This window comes from Orcinus orca, chromosome 14, assembly GCF_937001465.1.
Source record: "Orcinus orca chromosome 14, mOrcOrc1.1, whole genome shotgun sequence".
In the NCBI taxonomy this organism is placed as follows: Eukaryota; Metazoa; Chordata; class Mammalia; order Artiodactyla; family Delphinidae; genus Orcinus; species Orcinus orca.
The window spans coordinates 49879271-49894172 of record NC_064572.1 but is presented as its reverse complement, the minus strand read 5'-3'; positions in this window follow the sequence as shown (position 1 = coordinate 49894172).

Here is a 14902-nt window from a genome sequence, read left to right as displayed (position 1 = left end):
GGGACTCAAATATTTCTTGAACTTTAGTAAATGACCTGTTATTTTTTGTTATTGTTAATCTGTTTGTTAGTTTATTATATTCATTCCACCATTAGAATTTATGATCTATAAGGAGATCTGTACCTCCCACCATAAATTTTAGCCCTAGGGGACTTTGTCTGCCTTCTTCACCATGTAGTTTCAGTGTTTATTTCACACCTAACAAACATAGTAAGTATTCAATAAATAGTTGTGAAATAAAGTATTTCATTTTTATTGTAGTGAGCAATTTTCTTCAGTTCAATTTCAGAATTTCTAGCAGGACAACCCCATAAATACGCAAAATATATCTGAGAAATTCAAAATTCATTTTGTGCTGCTTCTCAAATTCATTTGTAGTTAATAACCAGAGATTTAAATCCTTCAAGAGAATGTATTTATTAATGGAATCATAAAACAAAAATTATCAAAGATTATCAAAACAAAAATCTTAAATGGGATCCATAAATTTTACGAAAATGTTTTAAAATAACTCATGAATGATTAGAGGAAGGATTGGCACTTAAATTGTTTCAGTTACCTTATAATTCAATTATGTGGAAAAACAAAGTTACTAATGATCCTACTTAATTATTATATTACTATAAATAATTATGCTGAATTTCCGTGCCCTATATTAAAACAGGGCATAAAAATAATCAACTTTTATCAAAATTCTTCTGGCGTTTTAACAATTGACTTAATCTTCTATTATACTTTTTATTGAAATAATAATGCTAAAAAAGTAAACATACCTCATATCGACTCATTTCATTTACGTTTTGTAGCAGTTCAAGAAGTATATCTTTGCAATGTACCATTGAAAACTATTCCTGCTGCTTTAAGCAACAACCAGCCAGAAAAATAGAAAATGAAGCTAACTTCACATTGAGGGAGGATGCTGTTTTCCCAAGAAGGAGCTGCGTAAACCGTGCCCTGAAGGTGACAGCCATTAGGACTAAACCACACAGAATCAAGGATGATGCTCCCTTTTGCCTCAGGGCAACTCTTCATTTATTTCTTGAAATCATAAACTGTCAAAGTCCTCTACTACTGAGGAAAATATCCAATTGAAATCATAATTGACTGTCATTTATATTTCTTAAGGGCCCACTGTGTGCATGCCATCCTCCTAATGATAATATAACACTTACTATTAGTAATTTGAGGGCAAACTTGTGTTATTAAAGAAATCAAACTTGCCTGTGCTTTGCCTTCTGGGACAATATGAAACACTGCATTTCATTTTTCTAAATCTCCTTACTATAAATTTCATTAATAAAGCATTTAGCATTCAATTTATCAGTCTGTCTCTATGCATTACATATGTATATATGTATGTATATGAACATGTATCTATATATATTTTGATAGACAGACATATTCATTAAGTTCTGACTATATCTAGATAAAGTCATTTAACACATGGTCTGTAAGCGCCATTGATAAAATAGCGCCTACCCACTAAGCATTTCCTCTGAGGCTTTCTAAAGAATATATTTTGTGGGTAAGAGTAGAGGCCATGTATCTCACATAAAACCAAGGCCATTTTCTATCGCTTTGCCATACCTATCTCTTACGTCCTATTTGGGTTGTTGATGTAGAATGTTTCCTTCCTTTTCTCAGGCATGAGTTCAGCCCATGCAGGGAAGCCCTGTATCAGACACTCTCCTTGGGAAGCAGATTGTGAGTTTTACCTCACAGCTCTCTCCTTCCCTGATAGATATGCAAACCAGGGTCCAAGACAGAGTGAGTTCATAAAATGATTTCACAGTGGACTCAGAACAATTAAATCCTTTGGATATCTAGGCTTTGGGGCTGAGTTTATTTTGCCCCAGATTCCTGTTTACTATGGGATTTTTTTCTCTAGGCATCTTTTTTTCCCCCTTCCTATAGTCTGGGTTTTTTCAGAGCTCCACTAAGTTCTGGAGCCCATGTATTGGTGCCTTAAATCTGACTTGATACCTTAAATCTGTGTTCCAAAGTAAAGCATACCTTAAAATGGCAGAGTTGTACAGCTTTTAAATATCCATTTTATGATATTATTTATAATATGAAGACAAGTTTGCTTTGAGGAAGCTCTCTAATGATTAAATCACCTAGAGTCAAATGCTCTTGCTGTGAATTTCTGAAAGATAATTTTCTTTTAAATTACGTATGATTGTGGTAATATATGTCATTCTGCAAAGTTATAATCTAGTGCTGACGTTAATACTGGGAACTCTTAATTTTTACTCTCTTTGACTTAGATATTCTAAATGTTTTCAATTTCAATTGACTATTTTAAGTGGAATGATATCATGTTGACACTATCTAGTAAGCAGTAGAAGTAGCATTCAAACTTGGTCTCTGTTATTTCATAACTAGAATGGTTTCCCTGAGCACACAGCACCTTCTTCTGTGACAGCATGGGCTTTGGGAGCAGAGTTTGTTCTCTTACACCATACGGTTTCCGTCAGAGACAGGAACTTAGAACTCTCCCTCTCCCTAAGATAGTTAACATTTACCAAGAGCTAACTGTATGCCAGACAGTGTAAGTGAACACACTGCATTAGAATTTCAGTTAAGTTTAACTATTTATCTGTACACATGTTGATCGAGTTTACACAACTTCTGAGTGATTGACCAAGGATTTGGATTCAGACAGTCTCATTCTAGATCTTTTATCCTTGCCCACTCTGCTTTTGTATGGAGTATCGTAAGTACTGCAGCAAGTGATACTTAACACATATATACATACATACAAATTGAATAGATTTCATATTTTAATCAGGTTTCATTGCAGATTGAAACCAAGTAAAATATAGTGTTTTTAAAACCTTAAACATTGTGTTTAGCAAATATTAAGGGCTAGAATTCAAGAGAGGCTTCATATTTATATCAATTTGTTCCAGATAGTAAAATTATCAAAAACTTTCTTTAGCTGTAGCACATAGAGTTCTTTTTTGTTCAAACATGTCAAGGAACATTGACATCATTATCTATGTGGCCCTATTAGGGGTCTTTTAAGGCTTCTTTAGCGATGTTGGCTCCAGGAAGGGGTTATTTGAAACTGGGGTATGAAACTGAAAACTTCTATACCCTGGACATTTAGCAAGCCGCAAAGCAGCTTATATCCACCCATTTTAATATTCTTTCTAGATCTTCATAATATGAAAATGTTTTTCATTTAAACCATGGTAGCCACATGGGATACAGAATATTTTACTTAGAAGCACATATACTATATGACTTGATAGTACATTTTAATTATTTCATGATATGTCAGTGAAACAATTGTCTGTGACTTGAGGAGGTGTTTTGGAAACCAAATGGAAAGTGCAAGAATCCATCCAAATCAAGGTTTCTCAACTCTGGTACTATGGACATTAGGGGCTGAATCATTCTTTGTTATGAAGGACTATCTTATGAGTTTTAGGATATTTAGCAGAATTCTTGGCTTCTTCTCATAGGATATCAGTAGCATTCCTCTCTGAGTTGTGGCAATCAAAAACATCTTCAGACATCACCAAATATCTCCTGGGGGGCAAAACCACCCCAGGTCAGGAAGCATTGATCTAAATGTTTACATCTATGCAGTCATTCAACAAACTATAATTAAAATTGTACCATTAAAAAAAAAAAAAGTTCGGGGCTTCCCTGGTGGCACAGTGGTTGAGAGTCCGCCTGCCGATGCAGGGGATGCGGGTTCGTGGCCTGGTCTGGAAAGATCCCACATGCCGCGGAGCGGCTGGGCCCGTGAGCCATGGCCGCTGAGCCTGCGCATCCGGAGCCCGTGCTCTGCAACGGGAGAGGCCCCAACAGTGAGAGGCCGCCTACCACAAAAAAAAAAAAAAAAAAAAGTTCATGAGAGAAACAGTTCATGAGAGGAATTCTCTCTGAATGTATTAGCCTTGAAGGAACAGTTAATATTTTACTTAAAGTAATTGACTTTATATGTGATATACTGTTATTAAATATCTATAATATATATAATACACAAAATGTTTATAGCATAAAATTAATAATTTTATAATTTGTATGTGTTGCTGGAATTTTTCTGTCAAAAACATCAAAGGTTTATACATTTATTTTTTATTGTTATATATCTCCTTTCTTCAAATAATTAGGATTTCAACTGGGTTTCAGTTTCCAAACCAAGATTATATATAGTGTTTAGAGCATATACTTCTAGTAGAGACATACCTATTTTAGGGAAGGTATAAGTCAAACAACTCATTAATTTACTTAAATATCAATGAGATAAATTGTCTTAGGGAAGTCTTTTTTATAAATTTATTTATTTATTTTTGGTTGTGTTGGGTCTTCGTTGCTGTGCATGGGCTTTCTCTAGTTGTGGCTAGTGGGGGCTACTCTTTGTTGTGGTGCACAGGCTTCTCATTGCTGTGGCTTCTCTGTTTGTGGAGCATGGGCTCCAGATGCGCAGGCTTCAGTAGTTGCAGCACACTGGCTCAGTAGTTGTGGCTCATGGGCTCTAGAGCACAAGCTCAGCAGTTGTGGTGCACGGGCTTAGTTGCTCCATGGTATGTAGGATCTTCCCAGACCAGGGCTCGAACCCTTGTCCCCTGCATTGGCAGGTGGATTGCGCCACCAGAGAAGCCCTTAGGGAAGTCTTTATACCAAGTTGAGTGGATTTAAATGCAAACTATATAATGTCCCATACAATAACTGTCATCCAAAATGAGTGGCTTGATAGCGATTCACTGGAAATTTGGCCATCAATATTTCAATATCCATTTTCTACCCTTTGCAATTGATATGTTATGCATTAACAGCCCCAAGTCTCTAGTCAAGTAGACTCTATAGTAAAAGACACTTAATTTATCTTTATGATCACACTTTTCCTTTTATAATCCATTTGCCCTTAACCAGATCTTGTCCTAACCCCCAACTTTAAATGACAAACTCCATCTCCCAATGTCATTTCATGTCCTGCCCTCACTATTTACAACCCTAGCTGGATGCTCTTGCACTTTATAAGGTTGATGTGAGGTATTTCAAATAACGGATTACTGAATTACAGCTCGGTAATTTAAGCAGGTAGAAAAGAATGTTTGTGGGCTTTGCAGGACCATGTCAGAAATGGAGGTTCCTCTGTCACTGCTGCAGATCGATCATAAATGCTTAAGCTGTTGATTCTTTAGTTGAATGACTGCTTGCACAAGGTTTGACAAGAGGTCCTTAATAAATGGGTTCTTTGTAGGAAATTTGCTCTTATTGTTTACTTCTGTGTTTGTTTCCTAAAACCAATGAACAATGATTAGCCTCTAAAAGCTGGAAAAAGCCATATACTTACATACAAAACAATGAAGACATTCTTGTCATTTATCAATCAGTTGACAGTATTTTTTCAACTTCTTTTTTTCTCCTCTACTCCATAATATTTAAAGTCATTAGTTTCTTAATCAATTCGGTGATCATTAGCTTTCCCAGAATACACAGAGGTCATACCCTACAATGTCTAACATAGTACTGTGAAAAGATTAGTAATCAGCATTTATTATATCACTGAATGTAATTTGAAAGAAGACAGAAACATACAAGAAACTATACACTTATTTATATAAGGTCTTAAAAACTGTGCTAGCTTATCAACTCATAAATGAGAGTAACAGATTGCTACACACATTGATGTTTCTTGAAATGCCCAAGTTTTTTTCTGCTATTTGAAAATAAGTTTATAATATTCTGTTATAAATTGTTGTTTTCCATAATTGATGAACTATTTAGGCACTCTGAACTAAAATAGTATAGTATTTTATTTTGCCTTTGATGGAGTCTTTTTCTCCATTAAAGTAAGCAAACTTACATGTGACATTTTGCAACCTCAGTACAGATTTAAGGGAATACTTTGTAAAATATTTGTTTTTTTTTATTTTTTGACTGTAAATATTGTTAATATACTAGGTTTCACAATTCATCCAGGCAATCATATTAAAACTTTTAATTATTTAATAAGTCTACTATGTAATAAGCTTATACTTGACAGAGAAACAATGTGAAGGGCAGCCAGTATTAACTCTGGAAGGCATTTATCAGGCTAAATATGCGACGTGCCTCTATATGCATATTATTGTAGCTGATAAGGAAATTAAGATAATTTAAGAGGAAAATGCTACACATTTAATGTAGGCTTCTGTTCAACACAGGAAACAGCGAAAACTAAGTTCTTTTCAAATCTGATGCTGCAATAATGATAATTTAGACATGCACACAACACAAAATAAAAGTGAAGTAACACACTGCCAATACCTTTCATCAGACTTTGGCATTGAGGAGCATAAAACTGAATCAAATTACCTCATACTATAGAGGAAACAGACAAAAGCAATGCTACCATCCTTTATGTTTGAGGTTGATGAGGCCTGAAGAGTTGTGTTGACATATACAATGTCATACAGCATGTGGCAGACCCTGGAATAGATCCTCACTCTTACGACTCTTGGTCCATTGATGCCTTTCCATACCAGTGTGGAAACTGGTCAATAAAGCTGACCTCCTTGTATTAACTTTAGTACACAAGGCAATTAAAGAGCTCAGACTATAGTATATACATTTTCACCACTTTCTAACAAAAGGCTTTGTTTTAAGATAGAATCACACTGACATGTGGCCATACAGCTTATTTGCTAAGAACTAAAGGTGGTTGAGAAAAGTAGTTCCCTGATATAATAAGAGACTATCTCCCCATTCAGTGATAGACTCAACTAGAAATGTTTTTCTTTAGCATAATGTATACGTGTGCTATGCTTACTATCATTACCTGTCCTGGAAAAGACTAAACACTCAGTTCTGAGAGTCATTTTGCCCATGATGTCAGTGTAGTTGAGTATGTTAAGTATATGGGCACTGGAGTCAGGCCAAGCTGGTTATAGCTTGGTACCACCTCTATTTAATATAACACTTTAAGAAAGTTAACTTTCCTCAGATTCCATTCTTCATCATTAAAGTGGGGATCATTCATTTGACTTCCTGGTTTGCTGTAAAAATCAAATGAGACTCTTTATATAAAGCCCTCAGAACACTACCTCAGTAAATGGTAACAATTATTAATATATTATATTGCTACTATCATTATTACTATAATTACTATATACTTTATAGGACAATATTTTTAAAACATAGGGTAAGGCAGTATAATCTCCTTTGAAAATTTAATGAAACCTTTTGATTTTATTCCCCACCCCCAAATTAACACAGAGCTCTACAGAATTTTAGGGACTATTTAGATACCTTGAGTCCCACTTGGTGTTTGCAGTTAGATACACGGACATTAGACTAAGAGATTCTATCCAAGAACAAGTGTTGACTAGGATAGTGGTGAAGAGAAAATGGGAAATTTACATGAACATCATGAGAAGATAGAGGAGAGGTTGAAAGCTGCTTGTAACTCTGAAGGTGGAGAATAGAGCAAAGCAAGGAGGAATGATGGGTTTAGAATCAAACAGAAATGGGCTCTAATGTGAATGATGAAATAGGATGCTAATATGAACATACATTAGATGAAAGTTAATAATTGCATTCTGGCCAGTGCACCCCAGGAAACTAGATTCCGTCCCTGACTAATCATTTCTTCCTACACAGTTCCTTAAGAGAATATGTGTTTAGAACCACTACAGATAAAGCAAGGCATCCCTCTATTATTACTCAAGACTTTGGCTTCAAGAACCAGTAGTTCAACTTAATGGACTAAACTGGATTCGTTTCTTTTATATCCCCTTACTTAAGTAGACCTGCGTAGTCTAGTCCTACTATATCTTTAAACATACAGGAAGGAGGAAGAATAGAGGGAGGAAGAGAGGGAGAGAGAGACAGAGACAGAGCAGAGACAGAGACAGAAACAGAGAATTTGCCTCAATATCTCGATGTCTTGATGCTAGCTGTCTTAGGATGTAGACTCAAGACCTTCTCAAATCAGGAAATGAATCTGGACACCATTATTTTTGTGCATAGGGTAACTGTAAAAAAATTTCTGTGGGGCGTGGTTGTGGTGGTGGAATGAATTGGGAGATTGGGATTGACATATATACGCTAATATGTATAAAATAGATAACTAATAACCTGCTGTATAACAAAAATAAAATTCAAAAAAAATTTCTGTCAAGGCTATTAAAAATTTTTTTTGAGGGGGAGTATGTGTATGAGAATGTGGAAAGAAGAGAGAGAAGAAGTATTAAGTATTGGGTCTTCTCTTTTTTAATTTTATTTAATTTTATTTTTTTTGCGGTACGCGGGCCTCTCACTGTTGTGGCCTCTCCCGTTGCGGAGCACAGGCTCCGGACGCGCAGGCTCAGTGGTCATGGCTCACGGGCCCAGCCGCTCCGCGGCATGCAGGATCCTCCCGGACCGGGGCACGAACCCGTGTCCCCTGCATCGGCAGGCGGACTCTCAACCACTGCGCCACCAGGGAAGCCCTTCTCTTTTTTAAAAAATTTATTTTATTGAAGTACATATGATTTATAATGTTGTGTTAATTTCTACTGTACTATATATTCTTTTTCATATTCTTTTCCATTACGGTTTATCACAGGATGTTGTATATACAATAGGACCTTGTTGTTTATCCATTCTATATATAGTAGTTTGCATCTACTAATCTCAAACTCTAAATATTGGGTCTTCTCTTATTTGTAGAATAGGCTCCACTCATTGACTAAATGAGTACAGAGAATGGGAGGATGGGGAGAGAATAAAGAAACACATGTAATACATGCTGATTTTTGAATTCTTTTAAAATTCCCACTTTCAGATACCTAGACACACTAAGATGCATTGTGTCTTCAAATTTTACAACAGCTCCTCCTTAGTAGTGCAGCATTTTGCCCTGAATTCTGACTCATTCTTTTGAAGAAATGGAAAGAATTCAGCAACAAATAAAGGAGCCTTGAATTCCCCCTTAAAGGCAAATCTGGGTCATCTACTTATTAGCTGGTAGAGATTGAGGAAGCTTCAAAACTTTGAAGCTTTTAGCTTCAGGCATGAAAAACTAGATATATTACTAAATACACTATGAAAATGTAGTGCAACATACATTTATTAAAAATTCAATAGCAAATTCTAAGGCATCTATTAAGAGTCTTGCATGTGATAGGTACTTAGTAACTGTATCTTTTTGTAGTTTATATTTTGCTGTTATATTGACTTTTTCTACATGTTTTAAATTTAAGAACCAATTAAAGAATGGTGGTCTGTATGCATCATTGCATGTACTCCCAAAACAAAGACAAAAATCATGGTAAAGTTTCATATTAAAAAGACCTAGGGCCTCATATTGTTATGGAGTCCCAGTACATGCAAAATTAAATTTTATTTTCTCCTGTTAAAAAATAAATAAGATTGAAAAAGATATTGAGATAACCTCAGTTCTTTTGGAAAACCATTCTGGAAATGAAATTGTATCATACATTAACATTAATTAACAGTTAATTAATGTTAATGTATGATACAATTTCATTTCCAGGAATCTCTTACGAAAATCAATCCATAAAATTCTTAGACAACTGCATAGCTATATGTCATGTGAAAATTCTTAAAGGCCAGAGGATGTTAATCATATCTTAATTTCTACTGGTCTTGATTGTAATGTCATCAAGGGGGTTACCTCAGAGGTCAGAAAACAACTGACCATATTTTAAGGTGTTCTTCCTTAAATTCTCTATATTAAAAATGATTTGTTTTGGTGTATCTAACAGAAAACCCAAATAATAATGGCTTAGGTATAAGATATTTTTCTCCACATAAAAGAAATCCACAAGCCAACAATAAAAAAAATATTGGCTCCACATTGTCACAAAGGGTCCTACTTCTTTCTTGCCACCCTTTTTTCTTTAGGACAGATGTTAGAAATCCACCTATCCCATCCACAATTCAGAGGCAGAGAAGAAGGGAAAATGCAAAAGGAGGCATCCCAGCAGACTCAGACACTAACCAGCTGTCACAGGAGTCCTTCCCAACAATTTGACTTAAAAGATAAACTGAGGCATATTAAAAAGTTTAAGAATTTATTGGAGCAAAAATTGATTTGAATCAGGCAGTGCCACATGGCAAGGGGTTAGGAACGCTCCACTGACAGGAGTTGGGGAGAGACTTCTATAGAAAAAATACTTTTATAAAAGAAAAGGCAGAAGCAAAGTAAGGAAATTATTAATTGGCTATAGCTTAAAGCCAAATTGGATGTCTGTGATTGGTGGTCCTTAGGTTTCAATTTCATAACCTTGAAGCAATTACAGACCTAGATTTTGGTTTGCTTACATAGGCCACCACAGCACTGAGCAAGTGATTGACAGGCAGGATTAGAATTCCAGGCTTTGGCTGTGGGTTCAATGTGCAGAGCCAAGAATCAGTGATCTGAAAAGATTTGTGTTGCAATAAACTATTTTCCACAGTGGGCTAGAAATAATTAGTCAGATAGTCATATCTATTCAAAAATTATCCTCGCATGTAACTTGAAACATCGATATCAAAATAAAGTTTTAAAAATTCGTGTGTGTATGTGCGTACATGCATGTGTGTACAGTGTTTTAATGGGATCATATTTTTTCTTTTCATTGTAACCCAGTTTATTAATCTGTAGGGAAGTCTCCCTGAGGAGAATACATTTGAGCTCTGTGCATGGGAAAATTCAGCAGATTGGGAAAAAAATCAATGCTTTCTACCTCTAAGGCTTGTCACCATTTCATCTACCACTTATTGGGGGAATAAAGATTACCATTAAACTTTACCATCCATCCGTCACTACCCTTGGAACGGGTTGATTAAAGTTTGGACAGTGTGAAATTGCTACACATTTATCTGTCTATGAATTTTTGTGTGAAGAATTGAAAAAATAAGAAAGCTTATTATAGGATATGACCTGGTTGATATGATTTCTAGGCATTGAAACTGTTTTAGCCATAGTGATAATCATAAAAAATTAGATTCTTCTTGTGTGGTCTTGGAAGTATCAGAAAAATTCTATCAAGATTCACCAAAGATGTTGATAAACATGCAAATAACTTGTACAAAATAAAATGAGGTGAAATAGGATGCTGTAAACAGGCCAGAAGTTTATCTGGCAAGAGAAAAAAGTTGAAGAAAAGAGGAACGAAGTATATAATTGCTTGTAAGATAGTTCATAGAAAATTTTGAAATTTTGATAACATTAAATCTTCAACATTAAATCTTCAAAAAGCTATTATATTACCTGAATAAACTGAGGTATATTCAGTGCTATTTAGTGCACCTGGGAGGAAAGTTATCGCAAGGTATCAGAAGAGATGTATTAAGTTGTTCATGTTATAACTGATGTGCTACTAATATAAAATAGACATAGACAGTGTTAAAAGCAAGCAAACAAAGCATTCTTAAAACACATACAGTTTGCTAAGTCTGAACCCAATCTGAGGGTAAGTACCTTGGATTCCCTCCCAGATGGAGGAGTAGGACTTCATTCAGACCTCTGATGTACTGTGGGAGAAATACAGAGTTATGGCCCAAACCCCCATACTTTAGACAGACCTATCACTCTGGAAAGACTGCTATGAAAAAAACTCTAGGTATACTTTAGAATCGCCTATCCTCATTTTCCTGTTTCATTCCTCATAGACCTATACTTCCCTCTTCTGCCTTTTCTAATATCCACAGTTTCTTATCATACTCTCTGTTTCTGTGTCTCCCTCTAGATAAGTAAATCATTCAGTGGAGCCCTAGCTGCTCCATTGTGTGTGTGGCTTTTGCAGAACCACAAATGGAACTTCAGGGTAGCACATGGTCCTAATATTTCCCCTAGAAGGACATGGATGTTCCAATGGAATGACACATTTAATTTATACCAGTTTAATTTATACCAGGAAGTACAGCTTTCTTTAGGAAAATGTAAATATGCTTGTCTTTCTAAAACTAATATTATATAAAACTTTATGTACTTGAAATAAAAAATAATTAAGGGAAATGAACAATAGATACATCTATATGCAAATACAATGTTTTTTAAATTTCTTTTTAAAAAATTATTGAAGTATATTTGATTGACAATGTTGTGTTAATTTCTGCTGTACAGCAGAGTGACTCAGTCCTACATATATATAGTCTTTTTCATATTTTTTTCCATTATGGTTTATCACAGGATATTGAATATATTTCCCTGTGCTGTACAGTAGGACCTTGTTGTTTATCCATCCTATATATATACTAGTTTGCATCTGCAAATTCCAAACTCCCAATCCTTCCCTTCCCACCTTGGCAACCACAAGTCTATTCTCTATGTCTTTGAGTCTTTTTCTGTTTTGTAGATATGTTCATTTGTTAAAATACAATTTTTTCTTACAGTATTGTTTTAATGTGACTGACATGACTAAAATTACAAAAGGAAAAATATATTAAGGTAAAATATTTGTAGGAATTATAATAGAGAAAACATTATCCTATATTTTTTATTTCAAATTAGGTAATTAAAATATTAACAAATTACATAGGCATATGACATAAAATGACTGTTTCCACAAGAATAGATACAACTAGTATCAAATACAGTGAAATATATTTAAGAACCAGAGTTTAAGAAAGCACAAGATAAAAGAAAAACAAAGCTCTGATTAAACAAATTAAAATGTATAATAATAATACTATCTGCTTACCAGGTTTCGCTGAAATTTTTATACTCATATATAACTGTTGGTAGGTAAATAGTAATAACTCTTTTAGAGAGTGGTTTGGAAATATGCTATAAGAATTGGAAAATATTCTTTCTGATTACTTGGTTATAGATGTGAACATTTAGGGGAAAGTCCTAAATAGAAAAACTTTACTCATAAATATGTTTATTGCACTATTATTTACAATGAGAAAAAAACTTGAATGTCTAATAATAAAGAATGGATATTAACATGATGGGATTTTTGCAGCCTTTCAACTACTAAATTTGTTGGTAACATAACAAGGCAGCCTCCTCAATTATCTCCTCAGTCAAAACATGTCAGATCCTTTCTCCACTGACTAATGAAATCTTGAAGAGTCTGGAAGGCATGAATTGTAACAAACAACACAGCAGAAAATTTTCAAAATATTTTTCCATTTTATTCACACTTCTGCTCCCTAAATTCTCTCTTATATGCAAAAGGCCTGCCCTATCTTACCCTGATCGTCCTTCCCCCTCACAGTTTATCACTGTTCTTTTCTTCTGCTCTTAGCTCACACACTTCTTTCATAAATCTAATCTCCTGTAAACTATTCAATCAGAACCACAGAAGCCTATCTATGCAAACACAGAAAAGAGTGAGAGTTCTCAGTATTTATCTTTTAATATTTTCATTTCCATCACAGAATTGTGAACTATCTTAGTCTAAACCTGAAAACCAAGGTAACAAACTAGAAGTATGCTGTGGTCTTATTTCACATAGAAATAAGTTAAAAGTACTATTTCACTTATAATATTAAAACTAAACATATTCTTATATGTAAAGGGAAGTAGAAGTTACATGTAGCCTTTCATAGATTGCCAGGATGCTTTGGTTTTAAAACATGGAGAATAATAAGTTGAACAATTTTTTGTATTTTTATTAAAATAAAAAAATCTAAGGTTATGCAATTAATTTTTTATAAATCTTAGAAAATTAGTTTATAAAAAATATAATATTAAGTTTGCTCTTAATAACATAGGTAGAAATAAATTTAAAGTATATAAAACAAAGGAAGCATTTTAAAAACTGGAAGAAAAAGGAGGAATGACCGATTTAGGGTGGGGGAAAAACTTCTTAAACAAGAAAAGGACTATTACTAGTGATGGGTATGTTAGGCCAGTAAAATAACAAATATCAGGATAACTATTAAAGCAAATATCAGACCGAAAAGTTTCTTTGGACCAGTATCACTGATAATGGTTTAGTATGCTACGTAAGTGAAAATTCTTACAGATTAACAAGAAACATCCTAACACCCCATGTGCATAAACAGACAGTTCTTAGAAAGAAATGCAAATTACTTAATTAAATAAAAATTGTTCATTCTCATGAATTAAAAGATGTTTAAAGATACTTTTCCAATTGTCTAGTATAGTTTGTGAATATAGTAAATAGATGAATGTAATTCAATAATGAATAATGAATGAATAATGGATATTTTATATGTCCTTGAGATATTAAAAATGAGATATTATGCAACCAGTTTTAATGACCTGCAGTTTAAATACTATTCATAAACAGAAAAATTTACATGAAGGTATTATTTGAATCTACAGTGTTAACTGTTAAGAGAAATATGGATCAAGAACAAGAATATTCTCCAATTTCTTTAGAGATTTTTCCTAAAACAAGTTCTCATAACCTCACTTCTATTTTAAATTTTAAGATTTGACTATTTTCTTCTCAGATAAACACAATGAATAATACTTTAATTCAATTGTATCCAAAGTAAACCACCAACTATATCATATATGATAATCTTTGACAATCTTTATAAATCCTCTCAACCTGCTGTATGTGTAACTTTAGATTTATCAGGTTAGTAAAATAATCTGTTAGTTAATTTATCTCTTCCTCACCCCATACTCCTTTAATTAAACACACTATTTGTTTATAAGCATACCCACCCTCTAAGCTGATCTCCTCCAGCTGTTTTCTCACATGCCTGCACCTAATGCCTGAGTAAAGTAGCCATGTGAAAAGTGTTCACAGGGTGAACTGTGCTCTGCCTGTCAAGAAAGGCACTGAGAAATTTATAGAGAACAGTGTAGCCCAGGAAGGGGTCAGGGACTGAGATGGATTCTACACAGGAGTCTTAACTTACCTCTGTTTTGGTCTGGTCATCCTGCTCTATATACACAGAGATAATAACATGTCATTGAAAGTTTTCCTGAATGGTCTAACCAATTTCCCATTCAAAATCAACTACTGAATCATAAAAGTTTAAG